Source organism: Narcine bancroftii, chromosome 1 (assembly GCF_036971445.1).
Source record: "Narcine bancroftii isolate sNarBan1 chromosome 1, sNarBan1.hap1, whole genome shotgun sequence".
NCBI lineage: Eukaryota > Metazoa > Chordata > Chondrichthyes > Torpediniformes > Narcinidae > Narcine > Narcine bancroftii.
Window position 1 is genome coordinate 271,409,404 of NC_091469.1, and position 24,084 is coordinate 271,433,487.

The 24,084-nt window shown below is 37.9% G+C and overlaps 1 long non-coding RNA gene across 1 annotated transcript in view; it reads left to right on the top strand.

Moving 5' to 3' along the window:
- Nucleotides 1-19,553, top strand: part of LOC138743516 (uncharacterized) — a 94,231-nt gene extending 74,678 nt beyond the window's left edge. The window contains exon 5 of the long non-coding RNA XR_011344943.1: nt 19,174-19,553. This is a non-coding gene — a long non-coding RNA (uncharacterized lncRNA). The remainder of the gene's footprint in view (nt 1-19,173) is intronic.
- Nucleotides 19,554-24,084: the final 4,531 nt, after the last annotated feature.

The following is a 24,084-nucleotide window of genomic DNA, read 5'->3' on the forward strand; positions in this document are numbered from 1 at the left end:
TCAGGCAAGCCTGACCAGGACCCTACCCAAAGATTGTACAGTAACCTACTCAGAGCATGGCAGAGATTCTGGGGGGGGTTTGGTGGTGGTGTAGTGGGCAAAGTGACCGTGTGGTTAGACAGGCCAAATTGCCACCCCAGTCATCAGACTCAAAATGGTGCAGGTCCCCTTCACTCCCGAGGAGAAGCCCACAGCTAACGACACGTGTTGCCTATGGGATATCACCACTTCTGAGTGGCGCACCACCAGTCAGGGAGAGATGCCGTGACATGCTGATGTCACCTTCGGAAGCTGGTGCACAAGTCACAGATGTGGGTGTTTCCCTGTGTGCAGCGCGAGGATGTCAAACAATAAAATCAGTTACTAGTTCACCCTCACGCCTTGTGGACGTCATTTGATTCCATAATGCTGCTGTAGCAGACACTACACATGTATGCCTCATGGGCAGAACCAGTTTGGTGATGGAGGTAATTAAAACAAACTTGTCTGTAATCATCTGGGGCTCAAATTTGAGTAGCAACCGTGGTAGTTTAAGAATAATGAGTTTTGCAAATGCAAGAAGAATTTCAAACCTATTTAAATATATGAAGTGGTGTTGATGGAGACTCATTCTCTGGGACTCGATCAAGGACTCATTTAAGGACTCTTACTTTTGCATTTTATTGTTTGTTTTTCTTTATATTTTTTTATTTATTTACATGTGTACATTGTGTACAGTTTTTTTCCATATCAACAAGTGGTAATTCTGCCTCGCTTGTCGGAAAAAGAATCTCAGAGATTTTTGTAACGTCATGTGTGTACTCTGACAATAAATCTGAAGTTACATACCCTGAAAACCTGTGGATTTATGCATCCTTGTATGAAGATGATAACTTGTATCATCCAAAATAAATGTTGGGAAGGATAAAGGAAATTATCACTGTATTTCTGTTTTGGAAGCAGTCAAAAAATAGCAGATTGCATCTGAAATTGCTCTGATTTTCCAAATTTGTTGAACATTTTAGCCACGTGCATATCCATCTATAAATCAGCATAAACAAGCAAAATTTGATAGCATATTACATTTACTTGTCGATTAATAAATATTAATAGATTGATTCAAGAGTAATATACTATTATCATGGCATTAATGAAAATACATTTGCCAATAAAATTAAAACATTAATATGTAATCCATGCATGATTACCTGATTTCAAATATAAAACAACAACAAAATGAATAGATAAAATACACTGTTCTACCTGTTGAGTTTCTCCAGGATTGTGGTTTTATTTCAATCATGGTGCCTGCAGACTTTCACATTTTACTCCTGGAAAATTGAATAGATCAAAGATAATCATTGTAAAAGTATTTAAATTCCAAAAATTTCAAGTACGTTGAAAAGATGGGGTGAAAATACAAACCAGATAGGAAAGGATGCTTATATTTTGTCCATCTATCTGTTATAGATGTTCTTCAAAGTTCAAAGTGGTCATTTCTGTATCGCTGGACTAAATATGACAAGTTTCACCTGGGTTTGGATGTTGTTGAAATTGCACTCAGGATAAGTGAAAAATAATCAAATATATTCATGCCCTTAGGTGGTTAAAGAGATATGACAACAGTTGAGTCCCCTTCACTCCAGAATATCAGAATGATCATTATTGTTGTCATCGTTTGATGGAGCTGAAGTTTGTTCAATGATGATTGAGTCTATCCTGTCAAGAAGAGACATTGTTGTTGGTGGCACAAATGTTACCAGCAACATATCCCACATCTGAATGATGTGTGCTGATTCAGATGGCTTCATTCTCTGTGGAACTGTGAACATGTCTAAGAATTGAACAGTAATCAGTGAAATTCTGTCATTCTAACCAAATGGTGTAACATAGGAAAACAAATTTACTATCAGGAACTGTAAAATTATGATTTTTAAACTATATGAAAATATTAAATAAACAGTCACCAAACTTCTTCAAATTTAAACTATGTATCAAATGTCCAACTCTAATTTTCTCCAAACTTCAACATGACATGTCAGCAAAGAGTCATTGAAGTAGAGGAGGTGGATTAGGATCCTTCCATTTAAGTAATATGGCTTTTCTAGCCATTACTGTTGAAAAGACAATTATTCGCTGTGCGGAAATAAGAACATGTCCAGTCTCCGCTGGTATGATTCCAAAAATAGATTTGGTTGCATTTCTAATCCTAGAACTTTTGTTAGGGTTTCAAAGACAGCTTTCCAGAAATTTTTGAACATTACCAGAACACGTGACTACCAGAATTCTGCACCTATTACAAGTAGGGTTTACATTGGGGAAAAATGTGAGCCAACTTATCATTGATATGTTCCTGATGTATCTGAACTGAATCAAGGAATGACAGGCACAAATTGATAACGTATTTATCAGCAATGAAGTGTTCCTGAGTTACAAAATGAACAAAGGACAAAGAACCTGCTCGGCTTCAATTTATTGTTCTATTCATAGCACCACTTTGAAGTATTGTTCAACATGGAAGAGTTCTGGTTATTTGACTGAGAGAGAATGCTGATGCTAAATTTTCTTTGGTCTTGTGTGATCTTTCACAATGAGAGTCAACCCCAGGGATTACGATGAAGGAACATGCAACATGTTTGAGAATTCTTCCTGCTTTTCCGCACATCTTCACACAGGTCTTTGCATGATCTATTTTTGTTGCATTCTGATCTGGTGCCAAGATTGATGCCTGTTTTGATCCCACCAAATTGTTTATGAGTTCCCAGTTTATTTACTGGGAATCTGGTGTCATAATCAGACCAACTAAGGAAGGCGGACTTTCTTCTTGAAGTTATTTTAGTGAGCCAGGTGTGTTTTTTGAACCACAGTTTCATTATTGATACTATTTTGTTGTCTTTGTCCACTTCATTAACTGCACATAAATTCCCCATCATCTATGTGAGAAAGAAGCCAATTCTTCGGATCAATAATTCAGACTTTTGGATTATTTGTTCTGTGCAATAAGCACAATGCTACCCTTCCAATAAAATGAATATCGCATGTGGCACATAAGAAGAAAAATTAAAGACAATATTGATTTTAAAATGGATAAAGGTAGAAACAACTGAGACTATGAGATTCAATTTTAATCATGTCAAACCACCAGAGAGAGCAGAAATCAACAAGGTCTATCGGATACAGAAATGCACAGCCAAAATATAATGCACCTGGTTATTATGCTCATCAGATCATAACTTTAACACTGCTTCAAATTTTCACTGTCAAGTAAACATCTTAGGGGAAAGCCACGATAATGATGACCAGAAGCAAATAAGAAAGGCTACAGATGCTTGAAAACTGGAGAAACTCAAAATATGCTGGAAGAACTCTACAGGTCAGGCAGCATCCATGGAAGGCAATACACAATCACCATTTCTGGAATCCCAATGAAGGGTTACAGCCCAAAATGTTACCTGTCCATTGTTTTCCATGGATGTTGCCAAACTGTTGAGTTCCTCCAGCATTTTGTGAATACTGATGATAAGATCCTAAGTGTGAGATGAGACAAAAAAAAACATATCCACCAACTTGGAAGTGTAATTAAATCACAGTTTAAAAATATACTAAGTGTCTCTGAAAATAATTCTCTATCAATCTTGGGTGAGAACTAGAAAAGCACTTTTTAGGATACAAATCAAGGTTAGGATATAACAAGGTGATAACAGATAAATGAATCGAGATAGATTTCCCATCCTTAATTATCATGTAGCCAACATGATATTCTCTTCTTTTCTTGAAAATTAATGGGTAAAATCTGTGGAGAATCAAAGGAACTTCAGGATCAAGTGGATAGGCCATTATAATGTCTTGTTCAACAACAGAATGTACTAAAGTTGAGTGAGTTCTGGATTCTGCATTTAATCAAACTTCATTTGAAAGGAATGGGGAGTTCTGTTCAGCGCATCAAAGGTAGGTTTTGAAATGAATGCAATATAGATTTATTGGAATAACATCTGGACTCCGAAGGTTACATAAACAAGATTTAAATTCCATAGAGTTTTGGTCAAGAATTGAAAAGTTTTCAAGAGGGAGGGCCAATATTTGTTGAGTTGGGGAGCAGGAGGTGAATTAAGAGTGTAGTCATGGATTAATGGACAGTCTGTTGAGGGTTTTGAACTCCCTTCTACAAATGGTAATTGATGTCAAATCAATAGTTGTTTTTAAATCTGAAATCAATTTAATTTAAATAGTAATTGGTTTACATGCAAAGACAGGTAGGTAGAGCTCAGATCAGCCACAATCTCTTTGAATGACAAACAACTTCACAACCTGAATGGCTTATTCCAATTCCTGATCATTTAAAAGTTAATTCTTTTCAAGGTTTATCTACACTTCAATGTTTACCTAAATAGATACAATTTTTGTGACTGTGTGTACCATTAGGTTTGCACATTCAGTGATGTGTTGTGATAAACAATAATGCATATTTTTATTTGCATGTCTAGGAAATTATATTTAATGATACAATAGCTATCTTTAATAGCATGTTACAATTGAACTATCAATGGAAATTAGAGTGCATCAACGTGTATTTATGATTTACCTGGAAAAAGAGCCAAAGCAATGAATACAATCTGAAATAATGAGTCTTGCAAGTTACATACCAATTGATCATATTTGTTCTAGGTTCCTCAAGTATTCACAAGTTATTTTTGAAATATTGAAGCAATTGTTTTAAAGCTAAACATAATTACACAGAAATTAACCAATTACTGTTTCACCTGTATTGTTGTGGGCTGGCATAATTAATGTTGTACCATTAATTATAAAGGGCCATAGGGACAAGACAGGGAATTGCAGGCCAGTGAGCCCGACTTCAGTTGTAGGAAATTTGTTGGTGGAAATTTTGAGCAACAGTATTTACCAGCATTTAGATAGGTTGAGACTGATTAGTGGTTGTGAGCTTGGATTTGTGCATGGGACATCTTATCTCATGAATCTGAAACAACTTTTTGAAGAGGAGACCAAGATGAGTGACGAAGCCAGGATGGTGAACATTGTATATGTGGAATTCAGCAAAGTCTTTGACAAGGTCTCAAATGGCATGTTAAGTCTGGAAGGTGAGATCACATGGGATCCAAAGGGAGATAACCAATTGGATTCAAAACTTGACCAGGTGGAAGAAGTCAGGGGGTAGTTGTGGAGGGTTGTTTTGCTGCAGGAATCAATGTTGGGTCCACTGTTGTTTATTATCCATTTGAACAATTTGAATGGCAAGGTAATTAATATGATTAGTAAATCTGCAGATGACACCAAAATTGGTGCTGTTGTGGTCAGTGAGCAAAAATACCTAAATTTATAATAGATTAAAGATCAATTGGAAATTTGGGCCAACAAATGGATTTTTAACTTCTGGCAAGTGTATGATACTGCACTTGAGTAAGTCAGCCAATTCAGGACTCATAGAGTAATGGAAGTCCTGGAGAGTGTTGTAGGACACCTTGGTGTACAGATAAATGCTTCCCTGAAAGTGGTGACTCAAATGGATAAAATCTTAAAGGCATTTGGTGCATTTGCCTTCATTAGTGGGGTATTGGGTAAAGAAGGCGAGGCCTTATGATACTGCAATACAAGGCATTGGTGAGACCACAGTTGGAGGATTATAAATAGTTCTGGTCATCCAGCTCCATAACATTGCCAGAAGCAGAGAGCTTTTGTTATGGGAAGAGGTTGGATAGGCTGGATCCTTGGAGGATAGAAGGCTGAGAAGTGATTTTATAGAGGGATATTAAATCATGAAGAGCTTGAATAAAATTAATTCTCAAAAGTCCCCCCCCACCCCCCAGGTTGACAATTCAAGATCTAGGTGGCATAGGTTTAAGGTGAAAGAATTAAAAGGAACTCGATGGGCAACATTTTCATTCATAGGGTCTGCATCTGGAACAAATTGCCAGAGGAACTATAGAAGTGGGTATAATTGCAACATTCAAATGACACTTGGATAGATTTATGGTAGCAAAAGTTTAGAAAGGTATGGATGGGTGGAGCAAGGTGAGTAAGGAGATAGTGAAGATGGAGACAGCTGATGGAGGGTGATAAGAAAGACAAAACCTGCCAATGTGGAATCTAAAAAGTTTAATGAATGATAATTGTTTTAATAGGGGAGAGGTGAAGGACTGATGGGGCCAGATGAAACCAAATGGGTGATGGGATTTGGTGGTTGAAACTGTGGGTAGAGGAGGAAGGGCTCAGAAGAGGAAAGGGTATGAAAATGTGGGTCCAGGAGAGTCTTCATTTGTGCTTCTGCTTCAGAAAATGAAAGAAACACTATTTAGTAATTCATGTAGCACATGTATATGTCCATTCACACACAAAATATAAAGGCAGTATTATTTTTAATGAGAAATGATGGGATAGAAGATTTTGGCAGAGACTTTTTAATTCAATCAAAAATAAAAACTAGATTAGTTCCAAAAAAGTTTTGAAGCATTTGAAATATAGCTAACACTTTAAGGCAATTGGGAAATAAACAGTTTGTAGTGCTGGACACAGTCAAGAAAGACTCAGCCACCACATTGAAAGTCGTTAATGACTGTTTTTATCCAAATTCAGCATGCGGCCTTTTAAGAGCAGCATGAGCTCAGTCACCTTGTGCACTGTGACATCATAATCACTGCCCCAGGCGCATGCTGGGCAGGAGACTTGAGGCAGGGAGAAACCCTGACAGCGCCATCTTCCCATGGCTGGCCCGCCACATGGTGTTACACGCGGGGCCGGTTCACCATGAGAGTGCACCGCCACAAGTTCATAGAACCAATGGATCACTATCCAGATTATAATCATAGAACATTACAGCATAGTACAGGCCCTTCAGTCCACAATGTTGTGCCTACATAACAAACTCAACAAACTAAACCTTCCCTAACTCACACCCTCAACCCTCTATTTTTCTTTCATCCATTTGCCTAAGAATCTGTTAAATGCCCCTTTTGTACCAGCCTCTGCAACCCCACCTACTCTCCAGGAACTCACTACTCTCCATGTAAAATAACATACCCCTGGTGTCTCCCCTAAACTTGTAATAGTATCCTCTGCTGTTGGCTGCCACTCTATCTATACCTCTCATAATCTTGTAGACCTCAATTAAGTAACCCCTCATCCTTCTGCGCTCCAAAGAGAAAATCCTTAGTTCTGCTTACCTTATCGCATAAGACATGTTCTCAAATCCAGGCAATATCTTGGTAAACCTCCTCTACACTCTCTCCATAGCTTCCATGTCTTTTCTGTACTGAGACAACCAGAACTGAACACAATATTCCAAGTGTGGTCTAACCAGGATTTTAAAGAGCTGCAACATTACCTCACAGCTGTTGAACTGAGTCACCCAACTAATGAAATCCAGCACATCATAAGCTTATTAACCTGCATGGCAACATCTATGGATTTGGACCCAAAGGTCCTTCTGTTTTTACACCCTGTTAAGAATTGTGCCATTAACCCTGTACTTCTTCAAGTTTTACCTTCCAAAATGCATCACCTCACACTTATCCAGATTGAAATCCATCTGCCACTTTTCCACCCAACTATATTCCATTGTATCCTTTGACAATCTTCTACATTATTCACAATTTCTCTAACCACACACCCATCCCTTTACTTTTTTGTCTAAGTCATTTATAAAAATTCCAAACAGAAGAGGTGCCAGAAAAAAATCCATGCAAAACTCCACTAGTCATTGACATTCAGGCAGAACATGTTCATTTTATTACTACCCTCTGTTTTCTGCAGGCAAGCCATTGCTGAATCCACACAGCCATGGTCCCATGGAATCTATGCCTCATGACTTTCTGTATGAGTCTACAATGGGAGACCTTATCAAGTGCCTCACTAAAATTCATATACACCACATCTACCACCCTACCTTCATCAATTTCTTTTGATACTTCCTCAAAAAACTCAGTTAGGCTCTTGAGGCATGACCTACCCTTCAGAAAGCCATGCTCACTACCTCTGAGAAGACAATACCCCCGTCCCTAAGAATACTCTCCAATAGTTTTCCCACCACTGATGCATGACTCGTGTCTACAATTCCCAGGATTCTTCCTATTACCTTTTTTAAACAAGGCAACCTCATTTGCCATTCTCCAATTCTACAGTAGCTCCTCTGTGGCTAGGGAGGACACAGAGATTATTGCAAAAGCCCCAGCAATCTCTTTTCTCACCTCCTGTAGTAACTTGAAACCTGACCACCTTGGCTTGTTGCAGGTAGGTATTTTCCCCCTAACAGTATTCAAAATGGTATATATATTATTGAGGGGAATGGCCACAATGGTGCTCTGCAGTGACTGCCTGTTCTCTTTCCCTTTCCTGACTGTCAACCAGCTACCTTCCTCCTGCATTCGAGGTGTGATTGCATCCCTGTAACTCCTGCCTATCACCACTTGAGCCTCCCAAATGATCTGGAGTTCATCCAACTCAAACACCATTCTTTAATGTGATATGTAAGGAGCTGCAGCTGGATGCACTGCTCACAGATGACATCATCAGGGACACTGATGACTTCCCTGACTATCTACATTCTGCAAGAGTTGCATGCCCCTGCTCTGGCTGCCATTTCCATTCCCTCTGAAATAGAGAGAAAGAAACAGGAAAAACCTACCCTTACCTGTGCCTTCTTGCTGAATTTTTTTGTTCTTCTGTTAGGTTGTCCTTACTTCAGCAGCACGTCAGCGTCCTCTCACCAAAGTCTGAGTCAAAGCTTGAACTCACCACTCTAACTCTAGCCCACTCACACAATGGCCGCTCTGCTGATATCTCTCACCTATTTGAACAAGGCTGCTCTTGCTGCAACTCCCGTTCACCCAGTCAAATATGCAAAGGATTGAAATATTAGGGATTATGGTTCTGTATTGAATATTTATAATATACATAATTACAATCATAAACCAAAGAAGGAGACAACTGTGAAGAAAAATAACCAATTTTCATTCTTCTTTAATGGATACACGTCATTAAAATTAAGGTCTTAGCTAAATCAAAAGATATATTTGTTATGATCATATTGTTAGAGTCAATAATATTTTTTTTAAAAATATATTTAAGATTTTAAATTTAAATTTTGACATGCAGCACAGTTACAGGCCCTTCTGGCCCAAGAGCCAAAATACCCCAATTAATTTACAATCCCCGTATGTTTTGAAGTGTGGGAGGAAACTGGAGCACCCGGAGGAAACCCATGCAGACAAGGGAAGAACATACAAGCCCCTAACAGACTGCGCCAAATTTGAACATGGGTCACTTGCACTGTAACAGCGTTGTGCACGAAGTTTTGTAGAAAGTCAGACCAAAAATTAGTACTGTTAATTTATGCAATTGGGACAGGATACAGTGGATTGCTATTTTTTTCATCTATATCATTATTTCTTTCCATTAAAATATAATGGGCTAAAATCTGAGTGGAATAGAAGTTCTAATCATTCACTCTTCATTAACTATGGATGCATGCATAAAGGACTAATAATAGATTATTTAATAAAAACTGTGCTCAGAGGATAAAGTAGGGGAATGTCAAAACTGCTCAGCATCATGCAAGATTCAAAGCCACCTACAATTGTGGAAACATAGACTAAGCTCCAACATAACACAAATGTCAGGCCACTCTTTTAAAAGTTATCTCTATCTAGCGCGTTTTAAATTATATCTTATAGTCTATCAAAGGTTGTTTTTCCTCTGAGTATTAATTCATTTTTGGATAATTCTAGACAGCTGATAAGTGAAAAATTGTGCAGGCACTCCTAAAACAATAGCTGACACCTAGAGAGCATTAACAACTTACTAAAATTAGAAGACTTCGATTCCTCAAGGGAAAATTATCAATTAACATGTGGTTACATGGAGACCTACTATTGAATCCTCACTATAGGATAATTATGGGAAGAGAAGACATTCATTGGGGGATAAGAATGGGATTTTGAGGCTTTGGCTTGAGAGATTTTGACGAGCAGAGGCTGAGGTGGCTGTGCAATGCCTTTACAGGGCCAGCAATCAGGATTTGTGTTTGAATCACATGCTGTCTGTAAAGAGTTTATACATTCTCCCTGTGTCTGCATGGGTTCCGTTTCTTCGTACCACTCAAGATGCACTGGGGGTGTAGGTTAATTGGGTGTAAATTAGGGGAACAGACCTGGTCCTTTTACCGTGCTGTATGTCTAAACATTTTAAAACAAACAAACAATTTTCTTGAGGAACAAAAAGATTCAGCAAGAGGGCACAGGTAAGGTCAGGTTTTTCTAAAAAAATTTTTCTCAAGCAAGAATGCAATCAGGGCAGCAGCATGCTCCTCTTGCATAATGTGGATAGTCAGAGAAGCAAATGCCATCCAATACAGCACCATACAAACCATGCTAGGAAATTGGAACTGAAGTTGGATGAACTTTGGATCATTTGGGAGGCTGGGGTGGGGGGGGTGGTGATAGACAGGAGTCACAGAGATACAATCAGACCTGAAGCAGGAGGAAGGTAGCTCGGTGACAGTCAAGGAAAGGGAAAAGGCAGGCAGTGCAGAGTACTCCTGTGGCCATTCCCCTCTATAACATATATACCATTTTAGATACTGTTGTTTCAAGATAATTATGGATAAGGATAGGTCTGTTCTTTGGGTCTTCTAAAATGAAGAAAGACCAAATTTGAGCAATTCAGAAACAATCTACAAAGCACAGATTGGGCTAGGCTGATTTTTGGCAAGGATATACTCGGTAAGTGGAAAGCCTTCAAAGATAAAACTTTGAGAGTATAAAGTTTTTAATGTTCCTGTCAGGATAAAACAGTAAAGTTACAGGGCATAAGGATTCTTGGTTTTCAAGAGATATTGGGATTCTGGTTAAGAAGAAGAGGTGTAAAGCAGGAATAGACAACAAGGAGCAAACCAGGTACTTGAGGAGTATAAAAAATGCAGGAAAAAAAACTTGAGAGGGAAATCAGGAGTCTAAAAGAAGACACGAAATTGCTTTGGCAGACAAGGTGATGGAAAATCTAAGAGCAAAAAAAGATAGTAAGGGTCAAAATTGGTTCTCTTGAAGATCAGAATGGCTGGTGATTTATTGAGCCAAAAGAAATGGGGGAGATCTTAAAAAAAATTCCATCTGTAGTCAGGAAACTAACAGATTCTTGGGAAGCAAGGCAAAACATGTAGCAAGATCCTGAAGTTTAGGGATTAAAGAGCAGGTGGTGTTTGCTGTCTTAAAGTGAATAAAGGTGATTAAATCCCAAGGACATGACAAGGTATTCCCTTGGTCAATCAGGGAAGCTAGTACAGAAATTGCAGGGGGCTTGGCAGATATATTTAAAACATCCTTAGCCACAGGTGAGGTGCCAAAAGATTGGAGGAAAGCTGCTATTGTTCATTTGTTCTAAAAATAACCCAGGAGATTATAGGCCAGTGAGCCTAATGTCATTAATAGGTAAGTTATTGTAAGATGTTCTAAGAGATAGGATATAAAAAATATTTGGACATTCAAAGACTGATTAGAGATAGTCAACATAGCTTTATGTGTGGCAGATCATGCTTTACCAATCTGATAGAGTTTTTCGAGGAGTATCAGGAAAGTTAACCATTGATGAAGGAAAGGCTGTGGATGTTGTCTACATCAACTTTAGTAAGGTCTTTGATAGGAGGCTAGTCAGGAGACTCATTTGCTCAGTTTTCATGTTGAAGTAGTAAAATCGATTTGACAATGGTTTTGTAGGAGAAGCCAGAGTGGTGGTGGATGATTGTCTCTCTGACTAGAAGTCTGTAGGGTTCTTCAGGTGGATTCTCTGCTAAGAATGTGCCTGAAGAAGAGGAAGCGGCCCTTTGAATTGTCGTTCAGGTGGTAGTGCTAAAAGCGCAACGTTGGCCACCCGAAGGGACAGCTGCACTGGAATGTGCATCTGAGCGCACTCCGACTCCTGTCCCTTGGGTTGTCAGATTTGGGATTGCTGCTGTAAGAGCTGGCTGCCACTCGATCTGCTGAGTTCCTCCAGCAGACTGTTGATCAGATTGCCGCAGAACAAGGACTCCGGCCTCAATGGGTCACCGGCTGTATTGATTTATAAACATTAAGAGATAACTTAATTTGGCCTCATTTATAATAAATTCACTGTTATGGAGCACAAGAAGAAAGGGTTGCATACATTGATAGAGTCGTGATAGTCCAAAACCCTGGTGACCAAACATGTTTCTCTGGCAGGCCATGATTGTAGACAGACAGGGTCCACCAACTGTAGAGACTGAGATGGACTGAGATGAACAGGTAAGATGTTGGATGGTGGGGCAAGGAGGAAAGCGTCCGTTACCTTTACATCCACTTCAGAGTGATGTTCCCTGTAAAAGATCATGCAGTGCCCACTCAAGGGTGGTTTCAAGTGTTTTGTTGCATTAAATACTGTGGTATGGACTGGCAAGTCATAAAGGGACAAGAGAGTGCAGATGCTAGAATCTGGAACTTAGAGGGTCCATGCATTGGGTGTTCATTATGTCCAAGGTTTAGTTATAAAAATGTTTGGAAAAACCAAAGCTGCAATGGATGAAGAGAGAGGACTATTTTGTTTGGGGCCTCTGTAATGCTAAATCTAGCTGTGAATGCATCAAATATTCTGAGTTATATCAATTCAAGTGTTCACTCCTGTGTGGGGCTATGACATCATTATAGAAACCAGGTTTATGCTAACTTCTCTTTGCCACAGCAAATCACAGTGCCAAGTTAGCAACAGGACTGCGATATTTCAATATCAGTTATTGATCACAAATACTGTAAGCACCTCACCACTCCTTTCTTTTTCGCTTTCAGACGGCTGCATTCAGATGGCTGGGGAGGCCACTGTGCTGTGGAGATTGTCCCTCTTGGAGGAGGGTTACAAAGTTCACCTCGCAGGCGCCTCCTGAGCATTCATGTGGCCTCCCGACAGCCGCATATTTCCAAAATATGCAGCTTTACAAGCGGGGCAATTGGTCAGCTGAAAGTGCCTTGTGACTAATAATCTGCCTTAAGGATCGGCGTCGGGTCTTTTTGTTGTTTGTCATCCATATCAATGATCTAGATAATAATGTGGGAAACTGGATCAGGAAGTTTGCAGATGACACTAAGATTGGAGGCACAGTGGTTAGTGAGGAAGGCTATCAAAGCTTGCAGAGGGATCTGGACCAACTGAAAAATTTTGAAGCTGAAATGATGTCCTTTTGCCTCTGAAAGAAATTCAGATAAACGAGGATATCTAAAACAATCAGAAATCCTCAGTTGTCCGATCTTTCCGTAGCCAAATTGATGTCACAAGTTGAAAAATTTTTAAACCTAGCGTGCTCATGCGTGTTCATGTTTAATTTGAGAATTAAATGTTATTTCATGCTTAAAAAGCCTTCCCTTGTTGTTTGTTGTTATTTAAACACCATTACAAGTGATTTGCTGTTGCTACTGAGATGGTGTTTTTTTTTAAAATGGCCAGTTATCAGAAAATATTGTTTATCCAAAATAGGCCCGGTGCTGACCATTTCAGAGTTTTACTCTATTTCAATTGAAAATCGGCTTTCCTGCAGGATTTAGCGCCTCGATTTCAGGTAGCTCTCAAGCTTTTTGAATAGTGGAACACACAATATGCAATGCTTAATCATGATAGACAATAAAATGTTGATACATTAATTTTTTTCTGGCTTATTTAAATATTTGAACATTTTCTTCCAGAGCAGAAGTTGCCAATGGGAATAGTGGGAGGAATAATGGTTAAGTTACTGGACAAATAACCCTGAGATCTGCCCCAATGATTTAAAAATGAGTTTAAATTCCTCACTGCATCGGTTGTTTTTAAATTTAAGTTAATTGAATAATTTGGTTACAATAATGATAATTAAAATCTTATCTGGTTCATTAATATGCTACAGGGAAGGAACTCTGCCTGCAGTGACTCCAAGTTGACCCTTAACTGTTCTCTGAAATAGCCTAAAAAGCCATTCTTAAAACATGGAAGAATGCTGCACATGTGCACCCTATTTAGCCTTGATATCTTTGCTGAACAATTTAAATAAATCCCATCCATTTCCACATGGTCTCTACTCTTCCATCCCTGACCTGTTCATTTGCCTGTCTAAATGCCCCTTAAATGTTACATCATATCAGCTTTAACCACCCCTCATCACAGCATATTCCAGGCACCTACCACTTTTTAAAAAAAAAGTTATTTTATTGGCATATGTAAAATGCCATAGATCAAAATCAATATATGCTATATTATCATTTTTTTTCTCCCTCCTCCATCCACTCCCTCCCTCCTTCAGAGAAACCCCCCCCCCAAGAAAAAAGAATAAAGAACAGAAAAAGAAAAAAATAGATTAATTGTCTAAACAATACTGGATATTATCATATAACTAAATTATGATCTAATTATGCTAAATTCTACAAACTATAAATATAACCGCTTTATATAAAATATATAATGAATTAAATCACCACCATATACTTTGTCAAAATCTAAGTATATATAAAAAATACATAGAAAAAAATTGGACAACAATTTAAAAAAAATTAAGGTGAGGTAAGACCAGGGAGTGACAAATCTTGAACCATCATGTACTAATTCACTTAATTTATAAAGTTATAACACCAATTTTTTGCATATATGGAAACCAAATTATCAAAAAATGTTCATATTTATTCTTTAAATTATACGTAATCTTTTGCAAAGGTATACAACTTCTCATTTCACCATGCCATCTATCTCATACTAATTCCGTGTCCAATTTCCATGAAACAGCTACACTTTTTCTGACAACTGCCAGCACAATCTTTAAAAATTCCTTTTGAAACCAATCCAACTTTAAATTTGAATTAATCCATGAAATAACCCCCAAAAGAAATAACATAGGATTTCTTGGGAATCTAACACCCATTTCCTGTTGAAGAAAGTCTATTAAATTAGACCAAAAAGAGTTTAATTTGGGACATGTCCATGTAAAATGTGAAAAAGTACCTATATCCTGTTTACATTGGAAACACTTATCCAAAATGTCTGAATTTAATCTATTAAGATTTTGAGCTGTATAAAATTGTATCGTATCATTTCTAAATCTGACATTTATTGTATTTTTCATACTATAACATATTTGTGTCCATTTTCTATCAGTTATGTCCATACCCAAATCTTTTCCCACCTTCAATTTATATAAATTTTTCTTCTTTACCCCCCCCCTTAAAAATAATAAATACATCACAGATATAAACTTTTTTATATTTGGATTTGACATTATTGTTTCTATTTCATCATATTTTAACAATAAATAAGAGGCAGTTAATCTTTCTTGTTAATAAACTTTTAGTTGATAATATTCAAATATTGTATTATTTTGTATTCCATATTTAATTTTCAAGTGGTCAAATGTCATTAAATATCTATCTTGATAACAATTTTTAATAAACTTTTTTGCTTTTTGAGAACAATTAATAAAATTTATATTATTCAACATGAATGGGATCAATTTATTTTGCACCAGTGGCATCCTCCCTAATCCATACCTCTTAAAACCCATCAACATATGCACCTTATGCCACACTCTAACCAAATGTCTTAATATTGGTGTACCCACTTCTTTCGTTAATAATGTCTCATTCCATTTATATAAAAATTCCTCAGTCTCTCTTTCACCTATCTTATTCATTTCTATAGTAAACCAAGCCACATTTTCTCCTTCCTCAAAAAAAAGGGCTGCTTGTCAATAATATTCAAAATTTGGAAGGTGTAAACCTCCCAATTCAAATCTCCACATTAATTTGCACCTACCACTTTCGATGCAAAAATCGTGCCTCAGAATTCTTCTTTAACCTTTCCCATCTCACTTTAAATCTCTCATCCCTCTCATATTTTATCTTCCCCCATCTATGCCTCTCACAATTTTATAAACATCTGTAAGGCCTCCCTTCAACCTCCAATCCACCATAGGAAACAATCAATGTGAATCCAACCTCACCTTACAGCTAATACTCTCTAAGCAGTCAAATCTTGGTGAACTCTTTTGCACCTTCTCCAAAGCATGCACATCCTTTCTGTAATATTGTATACTGTCCACAAAGTGCAGCTTAACCAACATTTTAAACAGCATGATTTGCCAATTTTTATATTCAATGCCCCAACTAATCAGAATGAGAATCAAAATTTATTGTCATGAACAAGTCACGAAATTCCTTTTTTTTAATTTTGCGGCAGCGTCATAGAGCAAACATTCACATTATAACTATCTTACAACATTACTATTAAAAATAATAGTGCACAAAAAGTAAGGCAGTGTCTTCGGTGCATTGATTATTCAAGAATCTGAGGGCAGCGGGGAAGAAGCTGTCCTTTTGCTGTTGAGTGCTCACCTTTAGGTTCCTGTACATTTTCCCTGATGGTAGCAGTGTGAAGATGGCATGGCCTGGGTGGTGGGGGTCTTTGAGGATAGAGGCTGCTTTTCTAAGACACCACCTCATGTAGATGTCCTTGATGGAGTGGTCTGGTATCTGTGATGTCGCGGGCAGAGTTAACAACCCTCTGGAGTTTATTCTGTCCTAAGAGTTGGTGCCTCCATGCCAGGAAACCAACCAGAATGCTCTCCATGGTACACCTGAAAAGTTTTTGAGAGTCTTCAGTGACATACCAAATTTCCTCAGACACTGCACAAACTATAACCACTGGTGAACCTTCTTTGTGATTGTATCAACTTGGAGGCTCCAGGACATATCTTCGGAGATTTTGACACCCAGGAATTTGAACTTCTTGACCCTCTCCATTTCTTGATGAGGACTGGGTCATGTTCCCCTGACTTCCTCCTGAAATTCACAATCATTTTTTTTTTGTTTTGTTGACATCAAGTACAAGGTTGTTGTCATTATACCATTCAACAAGCTGATCCATCTCCCTCCTATATGTATGCCATATAGCTTCTTTGCCGCACTTGTGCTGCTCTTTCAGGGAGCTATGGACTTGCACCTCAAGATTCCTCTGGACATCAATAATTCCAAAGATCCTGCCATTACTGTAAACCTTTCTTAATCTTCCAAAGTATGTACCCAATACATTTATTATATTAAATGCAATTATAATAGGTACAGATATATACATGCAATACATTTATTGATGGAAATAGAGAACATTTGACTAAAGAATAGATTGCAATTGGCATAACATCAAATTCCATGTTTTTTTTATGGTACAAGGCATGGGATTAAGATGAATGAAGACATTCTGCAAAGTAGGAAGTGGTATTAGTCTGCTGTGTTAAAAATTGGGGAGCAGCTTGAGGCAGGCAGAGAGCGAATTGACATTGGGGGGGTTACAGCAGTGAAGTTTAAAATAAAAGGAAATAATGAAAAAAGTGTTTAGAAATTGAATTGTAACATCAAAGATAATTAAGGAAGTGAGGAACTGGCTGAGGTCAGCTCAAGGAAGAAAGTGTTTGTAGGGTTGCTAAAGGTAGCTTAGAGATTTCGAATCTTGAGTTCCTTAGTCTATAACATCCCTTTTTCTACTTGCACCATTGCCTATATTGAACATAGAATAAACATTCTCTGTTGTTAATAAATGATGCATGGTAGAGTACTTCAGAGAGCAGAATATACATTCTGGCCATTTGTGAACTCCAGGAGAGTTTCCATGATCTGGACAATCACCCAGAAGGAAAGAATACAGAAATCAGTTTGAGGATTTCCATCCTTTAGCTTTGAAGCATGAGCTGACCTTACTGCAGTTCATTTGCGAGCATGTCTCATGTTTACTGTGTGTTCATGAGATGATCAAGTGATTTCTGGCAGCAAAGAACTGGGCAACTACCACTCCCATAAAATTGAGTAGGTAGGAGGTTCAGAAGTGCACTAGAAAGAACTGCCAGACAATGCTGTGGTACCATGGGTGGATTGGTTGGAGGAAATCTTTCAACAGAGCAATAGTTATCAAGGATTCTGTCCTTAGAAAAATAGGCCAGCATTTCAAGTTGCAGTCTTTATTCCTGAACTTTGTTCTACTTCCCTATTGTTAGAGCCAAGGATATAATTGAGTGGCAGTAAAATACTCTGTAAAGGAGAGGATAAAGGTCAAAAGTTGTGATCCATATCCATATGAATCATAGGTAGAACAAGAAATGAAATGCTGCAGACTGATAAATGTAAATAAAATCTCAGCAAGATCTTCTTTTTCATTATGGCACTACAATCAAGTTGAAGTTGACATAAGATATGTTAAGTTATTGGTGCCAGGAAGTGATAAACCTCAGGAACCTGCAATTATTTGCAATATTAGGTCTGAATTCAGAGACATCAACTCAGAGTCCATCAATTACTTAAAGATGGTTAATGCTTCTGGCATGAGGATGTGTTTTAAATGAATAGAGAACTTTGGCTGATGTTCACAAAGAACACACAAAAATAATCAGTAAGAAAGTAATTTCAAGAATTATAAGACTTTCCTGTTTAACTAATTGCAAGAAGCCTTGATTATTCACCTTGATTGAAAGAAGCAGTTGAGTATGGAGACATTATTCAAAATAAATGTCTTCATGTTCTTAGTCTCAAGGGAAGCTATGAGAGAAGCTGAAGGCAAAAACAAAAATCAAAGGAAAGATTTGCAGAACCTGGATACATTGCATTTGGTTGAAATTACTATCAAAATCCAGAGCGTTCATGTAGATCAAATGATATTTGGCCAGAAAACAGAATCTAGTCTGGATATGAATAATTTGATCATGAAGGTGTGTCTGAATTGGATTCATTACAGATTTCAGAAGTAACAAATTGTTTTTCCAGTATTTTATTTTATTATTTTTAAAATCACAAGTGCCTGGTAGGGATAGTTTTAGCCAGGTTTAGATTCTATAAAATAAATGTTATAATCTTACAAGATGTGTCCAGATATGCTTAAGACCAATGACCCACTCTCTCTCACCCACACATGCATGCTTGCTCCCTTCCTCACTCACTCTCCTGTGCAAGTGAAGACTCAAAAGAAATATCACTCAAATGTCCTTTATTACTGATTAGTTCCATAGAGGCAAAAAAAAAACTACACAAGGAACCTTGGCAAATACAGTGCACAACTCTAACAGAGATCATCCTTGAACTAATGAAATCAATGTCTCATTTTGATCACAATTCATTACTGGAATTATCTTCTGCTTTCTCCTTACATGGCATCAAGATAAACTACCTGTTTCCTTCTTCCCAGGAGGAGATGGGAAAGCAACGTGTGGGAGGAACAGGGGGAACAATGGAGATCATGAAGGAATAATCTTTTCATCACTACATCTAATGTCCAGGACACCACCACTGTGACTGTCAGTGCAATGTATGGACAGACTAATTTCTTGAAATGGATGCCACAGGAAATACACAAGGGAAAGAGAAAGTACAAGCCCATGTAATCTGGTGGTGCATAAACAAGAGATGGAGATTGAGACATGAATTCCAATCATTCATATTACTGCAGTGAATGTAAATGAAAGATTACTGTGGGATTTTTACTTCGTGGGATATAGACATCATTGTCAATACTATCCCTAGTTGTCCCTAAATTTATAAGGCAATTAAAGAGTCGCATTTAGTGTAAGGATGGCAGATTCCTTTGTTGAAGTAAATTATTGTTGGGTTTTTACAACAATCCAGTAATTTTAGGGTCATGTTACCAAGTCTTTCATTAAATTTATTTCAGATCTTGAATTTAAATTCTTTGGCTGTTATTATCAGATTCAAATTAATGTATCTGGATCAATAGTCCAGAAACTCCTCCCTAAACATTACACCAATATAAAGAGAGCCATTGTTTCTGAGCTGTAATACACACCTGCAACTACTTCAGCCACATATTTTGAATCTATTCTTCAATAAAGCAAAATAAATAAATAGATAAACTGGTAGACACCCAAAATAATTGCCAGCCACCTTGTCTCTAACTTGGCAGTAAGTGCATCAGATTCACCTATGCCTAACCCTAATCCTTCCATTGGACTATTCTTCCTGATCTGACCCATCTGGTTGTATTTCTTCCACATTGATTTATGGTGTTTTTACTCCTTCTGCACTTCTGGTATCCTTTCATTTGTTTCTGTCAAGTCATTCACTTTGGAAGTTTTCTTGAAATAGGACATTACTTTGAAATGGAATGCCCTTCTCTATCTTAGCCTCATGTGATCTCAGGCTGGCTTGTGTTGAATCATCACTAGCTTCTACCACATCTGGTATGAGTCAACTTTGGACTTCATCCTCACTCAATCCCCAACTCTGATGGTGCAGGGTTTACAACTCTGATGTAGTCATCCACTTGTCTTCTTCTAGCTGCTGACAGATATCTTCCGAAATTTATTTTGCATTGCTAGATCTACCCAACTTTCCATTGCTGTAATAAGAATTCAACAGTGATTACATACAAGCCTCTACTCAGGTCTGCTTAATATCACTTGTATTTCAGTCCTCAAACACTTTCCAACAGTGTTTTGAGAACCTCAAAGTTGTCTGCTATCAATTGCAGTCCTTTATCCATGATCAGCACTTGAGAGATACCATATTTGGCAAACTGTCCTTTGCTTTTGGAATTTACATTAAAGAATTAATCTTTTCAAAGAAGTCCATTGCTTTTTTTTCCAATTATTCTTCAATTGTCGGTGGAAGCATTTTCCCCTCTCAATGAAACACATCTGGCCTGAGTTTTGTCCAAGATCCATTGATGACTTGAAATATTTCCTTTGATAAGTTCCTTTTTATATGTACTTCTGCATATCATATCTCATCTTTCCATTTATCTCTAAGCAGTAGTCACTCATGAATGTAAAAAATGAATTTAAAGATAGAGCATGGTAACCAGCCCTCGCCACCCAAATACAACTGTGACCAATTAACCTACTAATCCCATACATATTTGGAAAGTGCGGAGGGAACTGGAGTGCCTGTTGTGATAGTACAGATTCTATCACCAATGTGTACATGTACAGATGATAGTGTAGGATGACTGCGATTGGCTGAGAGTGTAGCCATACCTACTGGCAGGTCTTAAAGGATTGCTCCTAGCTAGACCAGGTCGTTCTGGACTGGTCGACCTACTTGTGATATGCTCCAGTCTTTTAGTTAATAAAAGCCTTGGTTTGGATCAATAAGTCTTTGGTTCTTTCGATGCGCACTATACCTGTTAAAAAAAAACCCAACCAGGCACAGGGAGAATTAACAAACTCTTTATAGACAGGAACGGATTTGAACTCTGGTCTCTGATGCTGTAATAGCATTGTGGTAAGTGCTACGAATATATTTGTAAATGTCATACTTTCATGTCTTAGTTCATTTACCAAGAGAAAATCCTTAATTTCTCACATTTTTGTACTGACAAGCTCAACTTTTAGACTATGTTGCCCTTCTAGCTATTTGATTCACTTATTTCAGGCATTGTGTTTGGTAGTTTTCTTGAATTCATGCTACAATGGTTGAGAAATTGGAATAAATCTCATAATCCACAGTGTCCTTGGCTAAGTATGTCAACTACACACACTTGCCTTCACCCAGAAAACATCTTTATGTTACATGCCTGCATTCTTACAAACATTTGCCACAGCCTGTTTGGTGTTCTATGGAGGGCTTCAACAGCAATTTGAGTGGCTTTTGATCCCTGTACACATACATATTGATAAAACTTATCTGAATCAAAGTTAACAAAAGGTCGCTGATAATTAAAACATTGCTATGTGTGACAGATGAGGTTGTGTTTTAAATTGTATATAGATATGCTTTTGGGAGATAAATTGGAGCAGGTTATTTTTAAGTGTAGGTCACATACAAACACTTCAAACAGATCTCATTTAAAATACTGGAGCTCTGCTCAAGCTAGACAGGCTGGCTCTGAGTGCCTTTGCGAAAGCTTTGGGGAGTGCAATAGAGGCTTCACTAATGGATTGTTGTTTTGAAATGCAACAGATGAAAGAACTTGGAGGATTAGGTCCAGAGCCGCCACTTGCTGTTCTAAGAGGGTCATGTGGTTTTGCAAGCAGAGAGAAAAAAACAGGCTTTTCTCTGAGGGGGGGGGGGGGGGAAGAGAATTCAATTCTACAGTAAGCAGCAGCAGCTGGGACTAGAACATGACAAGCTGGTAAGCTTGTGGAAAAACCCCATTTTGAAGACAGATTGTAAGTTCTTAATTCAGCCTGGTCAAAGTCCTTGAGGAGAGGACTGGGTACCTAATGTTTTACTTGAAATAAGTGAAACAAAAAGGAACTCTGTGGTGACCTGAAAGAAAGAGGTTATCATCTGGAAAACCATGATGGGGCAAATTTCTTCGGCAAAACACTGACTTGGCTGATTAGAAGGAATCAGTTTATATCCAGCGAACAACAAATCTCTTTCTGAAAACCAACAAGAATCTGCCTGAGCAGTAACCTTTACCTTTCAAGCACCAAAGCCTGGTGAACTTCATAAATGTTAAATTCTGTGCACTGTACAAGAATAGCCTGCAACCAGTAAACTCGGAGTGAGACTGTGAATGGACTGATTGGACTGTGAATTAAAGAAATTTTCTAAACTTACTCACACATTACATATATGTGCACTTAGGATTAGGAGGGGGTTATGTTAGGTGAAGTAAGTTAATAGTAATAAGTTAGAGTTTGATCCGGTTTTCATGTTAAAAGATCATTAAAAGCAACTTTTGTTTAAGTAACCATTTGACTTGGTAAATATCTGTTGCTGCTGGGTTTTGGGGTCATAACATATGTCTGTCCAAACACAAATAGTATGTGAAACTGATAAAATGTTATAACACATCCCTTTTCTAGGACATTTGCCTGTAGTGACAGCTCATTCTCATCCTCAAATTATAGCACCAGATGCTCTGCTGTAATTGTCTCCTCAATGTGTTTCATCTCTTGTTCATGAACATACAATCACCAATATTTCACATCCTTCATGGTCAGCTGAGTGGCTCACATAACTCACTTAGAGGGAGTTACTCCAGCAGCTGACTAAAATATATACTCCTGTAACAGGATGCTTGGCATCTCGTTTACAACCTTGACTATCGATGCCTCTGTGTTCATATAATCTCTGCAACTTCCTTCATTTGCTTATTTAATTGCATTGCTCATCAGGATTTTCAGTTCTGGTCACCATCAAACATTGCCCCTTCTCCAAGAACCAATATGTCACTAGCTATGGTCCACTAAAATCTTTGAATAGTGTACACAGATATCACTGAAATTCCTCTGCACAGCTGATTTGCAAATGGTGCTTTCTTCCAACAGAATCAGCTAATAAGTTCAGACATACTAAATATGAGCTCTCCTCAGCAAGAACCATATTATTTGCATTCAATGTGGTGCCCTGTTAGACAGAAGCAAACACACAAAACTGAAGAGACTGTACAAAGGGTTTTAATCGGCAAAGACATCCACAGAGCAAGGCTGGCTGTACTGCTGTAAGCTCTGAGTGAATCTTTGGAGGGTTGGCTCAGGCTTATATCCCAGAGGTGGGGCTTGATCCATTCAGGTCGGCTGATTGACAGCTGGCCAGGTGTTGTCTTGTCCTCCATACTCTCCTACAGGTACAGAGGTTGCTCCCTGCAGTAGGCCAGTAGTGTACCACCACATTCAGTATACCAAAAATTTTGCTGATTTCCTCATCAGTCCTCTGTAAAAGTTTAGGGAAAACTAAACAGGCCACAACCCATAGTTTAGATTTGTCCACTGGGATTATTATCTCTCACTGTCAACTTCTCTCAATTGATTTGATATTTGTAATCAAGAATCATTCAAACATATCTTACTGGGTTTACTGCCAACTATTTCCTTTCAATTGATAGTATCTGCTTCCTGTTTTTCTTATTTCAGGGAAAAAAAAACATCCAAGCCCATTTTTGGGTGGTATGACTAAAATTATTTCTCAAGTAGATTAAACAAGGTTTTTGATCCTATCGTAGTTTATTATTAGTCCCCTAAATGTTCTAATATTTCTGGTCTACAACAATTCAATCACATCATAGATCTCTCTTGATTCTTTGGGTTACCTTTATTTGTCATTCATACCATGCATTGCACAGTAAAGCTGAGATAGTATTTCCACAGGACCATGGAGCAGATTTACATAAATACAAGATAAAATAGAAGTT